This window comes from Nerophis lumbriciformis, linkage group LG17 (genome assembly GCF_033978685.3).
Source record: "Nerophis lumbriciformis linkage group LG17, RoL_Nlum_v2.1, whole genome shotgun sequence".
Lineage (NCBI taxonomy): Eukaryota > Metazoa > Chordata > Actinopteri > Syngnathiformes > Syngnathidae > Nerophis > Nerophis lumbriciformis.
Genome location: NC_084564.2, coordinates 34,382,057 through 34,395,706, shown reverse-complemented (window position 1 = coordinate 34,395,706; position 13,650 = coordinate 34,382,057). Strand labels below are relative to the sequence as shown.

The 13,650-nt window shown below is 38.6% G+C and overlaps 1 protein-coding gene across 3 annotated transcripts in view; it reads right to left on the bottom strand.

The window, feature by feature from the left end:
• Nucleotides 1-13,650, bottom strand: part of LOC133614276 (neprilysin-like) — a 160,844-nt gene that overhangs the window by 122,989 nt on the left and 24,205 nt on the right. The gene's annotated exons all lie outside the window — the stretch shown is intronic.

Here is a 13,650-nt window from a genome sequence, read left to right as displayed (position 1 = left end):
TTGATCGGATCAAACTTTAGGTTTTAATAACATTGCCACCATGTGATACATGTTTTGACTAGTGCGACCACTAACGACTAAACTTTTGATTAGTCAACTAATCCAAACAACTAATTACATGCAAATGTAATCATTTAGCGCAGTGTTTTTCAACCTTTTTTGAGCCAAGGCACATGTTTTGCGTTGAAAAAATCCGGAGGTACACCACCAGAAGAAATAATTAAAAAACAAAACTCAGTAGACAATAAAAAATTGTCGCAATTGTTGGGTATGACTTTAAACCATAACCAACCATGCATCACTATAGCTCTTGTCTCAAAGTAGGTGTAGTGTCACGACCTGTCACATCACGCCGTGACTTATTTGGAGGTGTTTGGTGTTTTCCTGTGTGTAGTGTTTTAGTTCTTGTCTTGCTGATATATTAGCTTTTTCTCTTTTTTTGGTATTTTCCTGTAGCAGTTTCATGCCTTCTTTTGAGCGATATTTCCCACATCTACTTTGTTTTAGCAATCAGGAATATTTCAGTTGTTTTTATCCTTCTTTGTGTGGACATTGTTGATTGTCGTCCAGCATTCTGTTTTTGTTTACTTTGCAGCCTGTTCGGTTTTAGTTTCGTTCTGCATAGCCTTCCCGAAGCTTCAATGCCTTTTCTCAGGGGCACTCACCTTTTGTTTATTTTTGGTTTAAGTATTTGACACCTTTTTACCTGCACGCTGCGTCCCGCTGTTTCCGACATCTACAAAGCAATTAGGTACTAGCTGCCACCTACTGATATGGAAGAGTATTACAGTACAGACACTCAACAACAACACATCATTTGCAGACTATAATTACTGGTTTGCAAAAATATTTTTAACCCAAATAGGTGAAATTAGATAATCTCCCACGGCACACCAGACTGTATCTCACGGCACACTAGTGTGCCGCGGCACAGTGGTTTAAAAACACTGATTTAGCGCTCGCAATGTGATCTATTAGCCTGAAATTGTTTGCAGCTGCTGTTTGTGCATAGATATTTAGCACGTGTAACTGTTACCATTGTAATGATAAACTGCGGTAAAATTCTTGACATTTATTATTACCCCTTTAAATTTTAATTATTGTGAAAAAAAGATTACTACTCCCAAAATGATACTGCTCATTTCCTGGAGAAGCAGCTAGCGCGCTGATGGCTGGCTGGCTTGAATGCTAACATGAATGCAGGACACATTACAAACGTCATAGATAAATATATTTAAATACTCCACAAAATAATATGGCTTTTAAGAAGCCAGAACAATATTTAATGTTCATTCTGGCAAGAAAGTATATTGTGTGTCTATTTATATTTATTATAAAAATAAAAATTTAAAACCAGTTAAAAAAATTCCAACGTGTACTTTTTGAGCACATTCAACAAAACCGTGATAAGAGTAATAATTTTGCTGACAATAAAGTTAATATAAAATTTGCATAACATTACAACCTTAACACGTGCAAACTTGCACAGTTATGCACAAATGGCTATAAAAAAGGAGGACATCAATGCAATAATAGATGGAGAGATGCAATGATAGATGATGGAGAGATTATGAATGTGTGTGTTCGTGTGTGCGTGCGTGTGTGTGTGTCAACATGTTTGGACTGTAGTAAAATAAAAATATTAGACACATCGTCTATTCAGCAATCACATTTTATATTGTTAGAACTGCTAGATGACTTAAGGGGCTGATTAAAACAAATGTAATTGATTCGTTTTGATGTCTGTTGGCATTTTTTAATGGCTTTTACTTTTTTCAGTGGTGAAAAAACGTTTTGCCTCTGGATCATCCTAGCGCCCATGTGTCAAAGTCAAGGCCCGCGGGCCGGATCTGGATTATCTGAATTATCTATGGCTCCCGGGATGATACACTATATTGCCAAAAGTATTTGGCCACCCATCCAAACGATCAGATTCAGGTGTCCTAATCACTTGGCCCGGCCACAGGTGTATAAAATCAAGCACTTAGGCATGGAGACTGTTGCTACAAACAGTTGTGAAAGAATGGGCCGCTCTCAGGAGCTCAGTGATTTCCAGCGTGGAACTGTCATAGGATTCCACCTGTGCAACAAATCAAGTTGTGAAATTTCCTCGCTCCTAAATATTCCAAAGTCAACTGTTGGCTTTGTTATAAGAAAATGGAAGAGTTTGGAAACAACAGCAACTCAGCCACAAAGTGGTAGGCCACGTAAACTGACAGAGAGGGGTCAGCGGATGCTGAAGCGCGTAGTGCAAAGACTTTCTGCACAGTCAGTTGCTACAGAGCTCCAAACTTCATGTGACCTTCCAATTAACCCACGTACAATAGAGAGCTTCATGGAATGGGTTTCCATGGCCGTGCAGCTGCATCTAAGCCACATGGATGACCATACATCACCAAGTCCAATGCAAAGCGTCGGATGCAGTGGTGTAAAGCAGTGGTCCCCAACCACCGGTACCGGTCCGTGGATCGATTGGTACCGGGCCGCACAAGAATAAAAATAAATAAAAAATTTAAAAAAATAAATTAAATTAAATCAACATAAAAAAAACAAGATATCCTTACAATTAGTGCACCAACCTAAAAAACATCCCTCCCCCATTCATTCACACTCATTCGCACAAAAGGGTTGTCTCTTTCTGTTATTATTTCTGGTTCCTACATTATATATCAATATAGATCAATACAGTCTGCAGGGATACAGTCCGTATGCACGCATGATTGTATTTTTATTTGACCAAAAAAATAAAATAAAATACCCCCCCCCCCCCCCCCCCCCCACCAAAATTTTCAAGCTTTGACCGGTCCGCAGTTACAAAAATGTTGGGGGCCACTGGTGTAAAGCACGTCGCCACTGGACTCTAGAGCAGTGGAGACGCCTTCTCTGGAGTGATGAATCACGCTTTTCCATCTGGCAATCTGATGGACGAGTCCGGGTTTGGAGGTTGCCAGGAGAACGGTACATTTCGGACTGCATTGTGCCAAGTGTGAAATTTGGTGCAGGAGGAATTATGGCGTGGGGTTGTTTTTCAGGATTTGGGCTTGGCTCTTAGTTCCAGTGAAATGAACTTTGAATGCTCCAGGATACCAAAACATTTTGGACAATTCCATGCTCCCAACCTTGTGGTAACAGTTTGGAGTGTGGGTGACATCCGAGGCTCTCCATTCGTCCGCGGGGCTTATTCAAACAAATATCCGACAATATCCCAACCTTTTTTCTTTTCCAACATGACTGTGCACCGGTGCACAAAGCAAGGTCCATAAAGACATGGATGACAGAGTCTGGTGTGGATGAACTTGACTGGCCTGCACAGAGTCCTGACCTGAACCCAATAGAACACCTTTGGGATGAATTAGAACGAAGACTGAGAGCCAGGCCTTCTCGACCAACATCAGTGTGTGACCTCCCCAATGCGCTTTTGGAAGAATGGTAGAAAATTCCTATAAACACACTCCGCAACCTTGTGGACAGCCTTCCCAGCATGAGACTGGCGGTGGAGGCATGCGTCTCCTGCGGGTAGGGCATGTGCAGGAGCCGGCTGTGAAGCAGATGACAGGTGAGTGGATACTTCAGCTGGAACAAGTTATCTAATCACCTGTCTCTTTATTAGCAGCATTGGTGACTGTGAAAGGGAGGAGGGAGAGCCGAAAGGCTGGAGCAGCAGGCGTGCTGAAGAAAAAGAGAGACTGAAAGAAATAAAACGAATTCTGTAACCTGGAAACTGGGCTTGGCCGTGTTCTGTCGGTCCTTAAGAACCCCCGCAACACAGTGCGTGTCACAGTCTTACCTTATACACACACCATAATAATACTCATATGTTTAATGCACCCACAATCCATCAAGCAGTGCAGCTTCATAGCTTACCAAAGTTGTACTGGTTACTGGGGTTCAATCCCCACCTTCTACCATCCTAGTCACGTCCGTTGTGTCCTTGGGCAAGACACTTCACCCCTTGCTCCTGATGGCTGCTGGTTAGCACCTTGCATGGCAGCTCCCGCCATCAGTGTGTGAATGTGTGTGTGAATGGGTGAATGTGGTAATACTGTCAAAGCGCTTTGAGTACCTTGAAGGTAGAAAAGCGCTATACAAGTCTAACCCATTTATCATTTATAAAACATTTTGATAGATTTTTAGAGCGCCGTGTGTAATGTTCTATATTTTCAATGGAACATATAAAATGTTGTTTACTTGAGTCATATTGACATCATATTGCAGTCTACACGTATACGTTATGTTTGACTACCATCTACTGGTCACACTCATCATTACACCATGTACCAAATATAATTGATTCGAGGTCGGTAAGCAAAACCAGAATTATTCCGTACATTAGGCACACCGGGTTATAAGTCGCACTGTCGAGTTTTCAGAAAATGAAAGGATTTTAAGTGTGCCTTATAGTCCGAAGGTAATCAAAGCTTTTAAAAAAAAAAAAAAGATTTAATAAATTAATCATTGTAGCCCTAACATTTTCTCTATAAATGTTTTTTTGTGTTAATATTCTTGGTGTCTGGAACAGATTTATTGGATGTACTGTACGTTATTTCTTATGGGAAAAATTGTTATGTTTTTCACATGATTGAGCCTTTGTCTAACCCAGTGTTTTTCAACCTTTTCTGAGCCGAGGACAATTTTTTTCATTGAAAAAATCCGGAGGCACACCACCAGCAGAAAACATAAAAAAATGTAACTCAGCAATTACTATTGACAGTAAAAAATCGTTCTCGCAATTGCTGGATATGAATTCAAACCATAACCAAGCATGCATCACTATAGCTCTTGTCTCAAAGTAGGTGTGCTGTCACGACCTGTCACATTACACTGTGACTTGTTTTGAGTTTTTTGGTGTTTTCCTGTGTGTAGTGTTTTAGTTCTTGTCTTGCGCTCCTATTTTGTTGTTGATTGTCATGTACGGATGTACTTTGTGGACGCCGTCTGCTCCACACGCTGTAAGTCTTTGCTGTTGTCCAGCATTCTGTTTTTGTTTATGTTGCAGCCAGTTCAGTTTTAGTTTTGTTTTGCATAGCCATCCCTAAGCGTTAATGCCTTTTGTTTATTTTTGGTTTAAGCATTAGATACCTTTTTACCTGCACGCTGCCTCCCGCTGTCATCTGCATATTGTGATCACGACAAACCATGTTACCGACATCTACAAAGCAATTAGCTACCTGCTGCCACCTACTGATATGGAAGAGTATTACACGGTTACTCTGCCGATCTCTGGACAGTACAGACACTCAACAACGGCACATTTGCGGATTATAATTACTGGTTTGCAAAAAAATATTTTTAACCCAACTAGGTGAAATTACATAATCTCCCACGGAACACCAGACTGTATCTCGCAGTACACGAGTGTACCGCGGCACAGTGGTTGAAAAACACTGGTCTAACCTTTTAGAACAGATTAGTAACACACGTCAAAGTACAATACCACTGCATACTGAATTCTTAGGTAAAAAGTTAACACACGTTACAGGGATGCAAACAAGCACATACAGAGTTATTTCTTAAAAGGTGCAATAAAAACAAAAAGTTCACACAGTTTAATTCCTTACCCTCACGTGGCAAAGCAATAAGACAGTGGGGAAAAAAACAAGTTTCCTCCGGCGTGCACTAAATAGCTTTGTTTTCCCTGTCTGGGACCAAAGTGAGAACTTTACAAAGTTCATGCAACATCTCTTGAAGGCAATTAATCCTTAATCCCTCAACACATACTCGCGCAATCGCTGCACACACACACAGGCCTCAAAGCCATGCTTTCTCTCTCCTTTTTGCTCACTCACTCTCCTGTGGACTTTCTCTCTCTCTTTCTCACAAACACACATGCCCGTACACACTTTTCAAGGCGGTGTGATGAGGACCCTGTGTGCACATGGGTAGGTCTCTCCGTGTGCTTGCAGGGATGGGAGCACACAACCAAAAGACAAAGCCTCATAGTTCCCTTTGCATGAACGCACACACTCACACACACACACACTCACACACACACACACACACGTACTGTTGTATCAAACAGAGCAGATTTGAAGTCCTATTTAACATTGCTGCTTTTTTAATGTGATGCGAATATCAGTGTTCTCCTTCTTGTACTGCCACTGTGTAACTATGTTTTATTATGTTTGTTATGTACATTTTTAGCTCACTTCTCTGACGTTTGCATGCTCAATACAGTGGAACCTCCGTTAACGAACGCCTCTTTGTGCGTCCTTTTCGGTTCACGAATGTTCACATCGCGCAAAATATGCCATCTTGTAGTTTATTTCAACAATTGTCGTACTTTACGCCGGTCGAAGCTAGTGCTGTAACGATACCAATATTTTGGTACCGGTACCGGTACTAAAATTATTTCAATACTTTTCTAAATAAAGGGAACCACAAAAAATGGCATTATTGACTTTATTTTAACAAAAAAATCTTAGGGTACATTAAACATATGTTTCTTATTACAGTTAAGTCCTTAAATAAAATAGTGAACATACTAGACAACTTGTCTTTTAGTAGTAAGTAAACAAACAAAGGCTCCTAATTAGTCTGCTGACGTATGCAGTAACATATTGTGTCATTTATCATTCTATTATTTTGTCAAAATTATAAGGGACGAGCAGTAGAAAATTATTTATTAATCTACTTGTTTATTTACTGTTAATATCTGCTGACTTTCTCTTTTAACATGTTCTATCTACACTTCTGTTAAAATTTAATAATCACTTATTCTTCTGTTGTTTGATACTTTACATTAGTTTTGGATGATACTACAAATTTGGGCATCAATCCGATCCAAGTAGTTACAGGATCATACATTGGTCATATTCAAAGTCCTCATGTGTCCAGGGACATATTTCCTGAGTTTATAAACATAATATACATTTTTTTAAAAACAAAATATGTTGTGATGCCAAAAAATATCGACGTAATCGACTAGATACGTGCCTGTACTTGATATCATTACAGTGGATGTCAGGTATAGATCCACCAATGGTGTTTTTTTACTTTTTAATGCCGGTGAGCTACGGTGTGTAGTGAAGCATGTTTAGCTATTCCTCGTTCTGCAGGGATGATACTTGTAAGAAACTTACTTTATTTGTCGCCATGGAGGTGTAGTAGAAGTAACTAAAACACCGCCGATAGCGGATGGACGTTAGCCGCTAGCTAGCTAGTCACGTCTTAAAGCACCTCTTCCAGAGGACGTTTCAGTGTTATAACTTCCCCTATATCTTTAGGTTTTAAGCCAAAATACGTCCTTTCTCCCTTTTCTGTCTACACACTGTGTCTGCTTGTAAGTTCTCTGTGATTGTGCGCTGCCGAACATGCTCCTCTGCTGGTAAAACCAGCAATGTCACGACGTGACTTCGACGCGGGTTTAGGGGGGTGCGGGACCGGTACATTTCAGAGACGGTATAGTACCGAAAATTATTCATTAGTATCGCGGTACTATACTAACACCGGTATACCGTACAACCCTCGTTGGACCCAATCTTAGAGATCACATTGTGTTATTAGAAATCTTCAAATCTGTCCAAACGCTGGGTTTCTAGGCAACCGTTTTGAGCTAGCATCTTAGCTAGTTAGCCTGCAGCACCTTCAGTTTGAGGATTTTATTAGCGAAGGGGGATTTGCTCTGCAGCAAGCCTCTTTAGTTGTGATGAGACGGAAAAAGATGCCACGGTGGACCTTTATTACAGCGAAGGTGAAAGCACTACCGGGACACAAGCCGATGAAGGATTACCTCACACTAGGGTTGTACGGTATACCAGTATTAGTATAGTACCGCGATACTAATTAATCATATTCTGTACTCTACCGCCTCTAAAAAGTACCGGATTAATAATTTATTTTCTACCAGTTGTCCTTAATAATTTTGACATAATAGAATGGAAAATGACACAATATGCTATTGCATATTTCAGCAGACTAAATTAGGAGCCTTTGTTTGCTTACTTACTAATAAAAGACAAGTTGTCTAGTATGTTCACTATTTTATTTAAGGACAAACTTGCAATAATAAACATATGTTTAATGTACCATAAGATTTTTTTTTTTTTTAATAAAGCCAATAATGTCATTTTTGTTGTGGTCCGCTTTATTTATAAAAGTATTGAAAAGCACCGAAAAGAATCAAAATACATTTTGGTACCGGTACCAAAATATTGGTATCGGGACAACATTACCTCACACTGCTAGTTTGTGCCACCGCTAGCTGACTGTGTGAAGCCACAGCTCGTTTATAACTTGGACACTCCCAAAGTGTTCAACAACGCCATGCACATTCCCAGTGTGTGTGTGTGTGTGTGTGTGTGTGTGTGTGTGTGTGTGTGTGTGTGTGTGTGTGTGTGTGTGTGTGTGTGCGTGCGTGCGTGTTGACATTTAAGCTTGCTCTGTAATGTTGTTGAGTTGTTTAGATAAAAAAAGAGAATGTTGAGATTTTACCTACTTGTTATGTTGGTTTGATATATAAATATATGTAATATATATGTATGCCTATGTGTATATATATGTGTAGGGATGATGTTCGAAACTGGTTCTCCCGGTTGTTCGATAAGAAAAGAACCGATTCCATGCACTCGAATCCCTTTTTGAGAACCGGTTCCCATTATCGAGGCCACTATAGTAAAGAAAAAGAGTTGGTTCTTTATTCGAATCCCTGGGAACGAATCCCGTCCCACAGGAAATGCCCTATGACACGTCCCAGGAAATGACGTAGCTCAGTCATTAGGCGGCAGATACAGGAGCAGCAACAACAATGGACCGGAAAAAACGCCTCAAGGCATGGCTTCATTTTACAAAAAAATACGACGAACTATCTGCAATTATTGCCAGGCTTCGCTCTCATGTAAGGGGGGAAGTACAACAAGCATGATGAAACATGTTCAGGCAGTACATAACCTGAAGTTTAGAGAAAGGTGTCGTGGAGAAGCAGCGACAGAGATGACGAAGCCCGCCCCTCTTCCTCTGCTTCAACCTGCAGCGCCAATTCCAGTGATAGTGCTGGTGAGTAAATAAATGATAAATATGATAAATGGGTTGTACTTGTATAGCGCTTTTCTACCTTCAAGGTACTCAAAGCGCTTTGACACTACTTCCACATTTACCCATTCACACACTGATGGAGGGAGCTGCCATGCAAGGCGCTAACCAGCACCCATCAGGAGCAAGGGTGAAGTGTCTTGCTCAGGACACAACGGACATGACGAGGTTGGTACTAGGTGGGGATTGATCCAGGGACCCTCGGGTTGCGCACGGCCACTCTTCCACTGCGCCACGCCGTCCCAACGTTAACTGTTGCCGGCTAATTTCCATATCTGCTAACTCGTAGCCTGTAGGCTAAAATAACGTTACCTCTTATGTCAACCAGGACTGCAGTAATGTTAGCTTGACTAACGTTACCTAAGCATAGTCAGTGGCTAACGGTAACGTTAACGTTAGCCTTTTTGTATGTGTCTGTAACGTTAACGGTATCTTGTAGCCTACACCACTCCAGAGTTTGCAGGTCTGTCTAATAAACTAGTGCTTTCTTTCTTTCTTTAGTTTATTTTGTACATGAACACACTTACAGCCTAACACATCACAGTTTCATATCATTTCACTATGCATCATGTCCGAAAAGGAGTAAGTAAAGCTTATTTAATCCTACCCCTTTCCCACTTCAGAGCGTTTACAAATATATACATCATTTACTGACCTTTTTATAATAAAATAACATCTGTGAATTAGTATATACAACAGTTTTGCAATTGTAATTAATTAATTCAGTCATTATTAATATACTGAGATGAAGAATATCTTATTTTCAATAAGGTTGAAAGTATTGCTCATAATTCTTCTTTGTACTTTGTAAGCACTATTAATTTGAACCTCTTAAAATGGATCATATCAGTACAATGTTTAACTTCATTATTTAATCCATTCCATCATTTAATTCCACATACTAATGCTAAAGACTTAATAACAGAAACCCTAGTCTTCGCATTCAGCTAATTTCCCCCCTAATTATATGCTGTGTCTGTCCCTCATTTTCCCTCCAGGACAAGGATGTGCAGTCATTCCTGGAGGAGGCCACACTGATGGACCCCAGAAGGATGGCAGCAGAAGGATAGCAGCAGAAGTGCACTTTTTGGAGAGCTGTATTATTTTCAGTTTTGTGCCCAAGGGACTGATCTTATTTAACACTATATTATTATCTATACACCTATAGTGATCACAGAGACAGGTTGTTTTTGTGTTACTGTATATATTTGTTTTTCTGAAAAATCCCACTTAATATACTTTAGGTAACAACAGTCAATATTTTTTTATTTTATTTTATTTTTTTAGGGGGTTAACAACATTCAATATGTATTTATTTATTTTATTATTTGTTTTCTTATAAAATAAAAGTGAGCTTTTGTTTAACCAAATATTGTATTTTTTTTTCCATATACAACAACCTATCTGGATTCGATAAGAGAATCTATAAGGAATCGGTTCGATAAGAGGATTCGATAATGGGCTCAAACTCAATAATTTCTTATCAAACATCATCCCTATACATGTGTATGTATTTTTTTGCATGTTGTATGTGTATGTAGATTTACTGTACGTATGTGTATGTATGTATATTAGTGGTGTAACGGTACACAAAAACTTTAGGTTCGGTACGTACCTCGGTTTAGAGGTCGCGGTTCGGTTCATTTTCGGTACAGTAAGAAAACAACAAAATATACATTTTTGGGTTATTTATTTACCAAATTTGCAAAATCTTCCACTAAAAATATTTTTCTTAGTGGAATATTTGATGTGAAGTAATCAGAACCTTGGATAGGTAAATAAATCATAATAACATTGATTTTGATTCAATATTATGTTTTGAGCAATGACAGTTTGAAAGAAAAAAAAACAGCTTTGTTTCATTAGTTAACATTGCAACTTTTTCTAAATTACATTTAACCTTTAAGCTTTTTTATTTCACTTTTGTTATATTTTTGTTTATTTTAATAGTATTTTTAGAATGTGCCGTGGGCCTTTAAAACATTAGCTGTGGGCCGCCGGGGCACACTTTTGACACACCTGCTATAGATAATAAAAAATTCAATCGTGGATAAAAAGCAGAGCCTGGCGACACATGCGCGTTTATCATAGCTCTCTCTGTCTCTGCCCCTCCCTCACGAATGATGCTGCGCGCACAATTTGTTTTGTTTTTAACCCCTTCTTAACCCTGAACGTACACTGAAAATACACGCAACCCTAACTCAAAATGGCGGACATTTGAGGCATTTAAGAAACTCCGCCCAGACAGCTACGCAAAAGAGAACATGTCCGGTGAAAAGAGGACGTATGGTCAGTATATCGTAGCCCGTTAGCTGCTAGCATGCCGTGTGTTGTGCCTCGGTGTGCATTGTTTACACAACGTGCGTTACGCTACTTAATATGTCCATGTGGAAACTCGTTCAGTACACCTCCGAACCGAACCGGAACCCCCGTACCGAAACGGTTCAATACAAATACACGTACCATTACACCCCTAATGTATATATATATATATATATATTTTTTTTTTTATGTATGTATATATGTATATATGTGAGTATATATATATATATGTATATATATATATATATATATATATATATATATATATATATATATATATACATATATATATATATACATATATATATGTATATATATATATATATATATATATATATATATATATATATATATATATATATATATATATATATATATATATATATAAATTATAGTGTTGGTTTGGCCATTTCATCCCTACAAGCCTGTTTTGCAGGTTTCCCTGCTCTTGTATATGTAAGTATGTATATATATTAGGGCTGTGAATCTTTGGGTGTCCCACGATTCGATTCAATATCGATTCTTGGGGTCATGATTCGATTCAAAATCGATTTTTTTTCCAATTCAATACGATTCTTGATTCCAAAACGGTTTTTTTCCCGATTCAAAACGATTCTCTATTCATTCAATACATAGGATTTCAGCAGGATCTACCCCAGTCTGCTGACATGCAAGCAGAGTAGTAGATTTTTGTAAAAAGCTTTTATAATTGTAAAGAACAATGTTTTATCAACTGATTGCAAAAATTTAAATTTGTTTTAACTATTAAATGAACCAAAAGTATGACTTATTTTATCTTTGTGAAAATATTGGACACAGTGTTAAGTTAAAAAGTTAAAGTACCAATTATTGTCACACACACATAGGTGTGGTAGAAATTATTCTCTGTATTTGACCCCTCACCCTTGATCACACCCTGGGGGGTGAGGGGAGCAGTGAGCAGCAGCGGTGGCCGCGCCCGGGAATCATTTTTGGTGATTTAACCCCCAATTCCAACCCTTGATGCTGAGTGCCAAGCAGGGAGGTAATGGGTCCCATTTTTTATAGTCTTTGGTATGAACTCACAACCTACCGATCTCAGGGCGGACACTCTAACCACTAGTGTTGTCAAGCTTATGAGATGTGATGCAAGTGTAAGCCACTGTGACACTATTGTTAATTTTTTTTATTTTTTTTTTATAAATGTCTAATGACAATGTCAATGAGGGATTTTTAATCACTGCTATGTTGAAATTGTAACTAATATTGATACTGTTGTTGATAATATTCATTTTTGTTTCACTACTTTTGGTTTGTTCTGTGTCGTGTTTGTGTCTCCTCTCAATTGCTCTGTTTATTGCAGTTCTGAGTGTTGCTGGGTCGGGTTTGGTTTTGGAATTGGATTGCACTGTTATGGTATTGCTGTGTATTGTTTTGTTAGATTGATAAATACAAAAAATAAATACATGTTTTTTTTAAATAAATAAATACATTTATTTTTTTAAATGAGAATCGATTCTGAATCGCACAACGTGAGAATCACGATTCGAATTCGAATCGATTTTTTCCCACACATATATATGTACAGTATGTATGTACAGTATGTATACAGTACATATGTTTTTTTATTTACATTGATTTATGTATTTATTTATTTATGTATTTATATATACATTGATTCTTATGGGTAACTATGGTTCACTATACAAAGTTTTCGGTCCGTGAACCATGTTCAAAAACCTATTAAGGGGTTCCGCTGTATGTTTGTACAAGTTTTTATTTCTTCACTTCCATAGATGTTTTCAGTTATTGACTCAACATTTTTACAGTTTTTCTGTTTTTTACTTCTCAACCATAGTGATGATCATTAATACATGCAACAGGAGACTTTGTGTTTTGTCCTTCATTTAACAGTTGAATATGACAGAAAAACAGGAAATTAATTCAAACATGCGACTTTGTGCAATCTTCCAGGGCGAGGCGGTGGTCAGATCCTTCCTTTGGACATTATTTTCTTGTCTGGAGGCAAACACATCACAGTGACAGGCGTCCCCCACGCTGCAATAAAACCACGGTGTACATCGCACATTGTTTACCACCGCTGAATCTGATTCATTGCGTTCCAAGAAATGAAATGCAGTTGCAATGAAGTTTATACAAACAGAAAAGTAAAAGACCCAGCAAGAGAATGTGAGGAAAGGAAGGCAAGGACGGAGAGCAGGCGGCGGGTGAGGTGTAAAAAACCAAGTGGGACCATGACAGGCCCCTAAATCACCTTTAAGTGGACTACCTCACACTGAGCTAAGGCATGCGAGGTATGGA